The sequence below is a fragment of the Penaeus monodon genome, chromosome 25 (assembly GCF_015228065.2).
Source record: "Penaeus monodon isolate SGIC_2016 chromosome 25, NSTDA_Pmon_1, whole genome shotgun sequence".
NCBI classification, from domain to species: domain Eukaryota; kingdom Metazoa; phylum Arthropoda; class Malacostraca; order Decapoda; family Penaeidae; genus Penaeus; species Penaeus monodon.
In genome coordinates, this window is record NC_051410.1 from 10196739 (window position 1) to 10197022 (window position 284).

Below are 284 nucleotides of genomic sequence, written 5' to 3' on the forward strand. Positions count from 1 at the left end.
TACGCGTAGCTCCGATGTGCATAGCGGGTTTGCTTGGTATTAAATAAATTGCATAATTTCAAAGCAGTTTGTTCCTTATTGTAGAGAGGACTAAAGATATTGATTCACTTTTCACATGAAGTGCATTCGAATGCTGCATAATGCCATTAATATTGCAACAAGGATGATATTCATATTTAAATAGTTACATAGTATAAATGCATCTAAATTATGCACTTGATACATTTGATACTAATCGACATGTACAGTCCTTTTTTTTCGGAAAACCACGCCCTGAACCATGT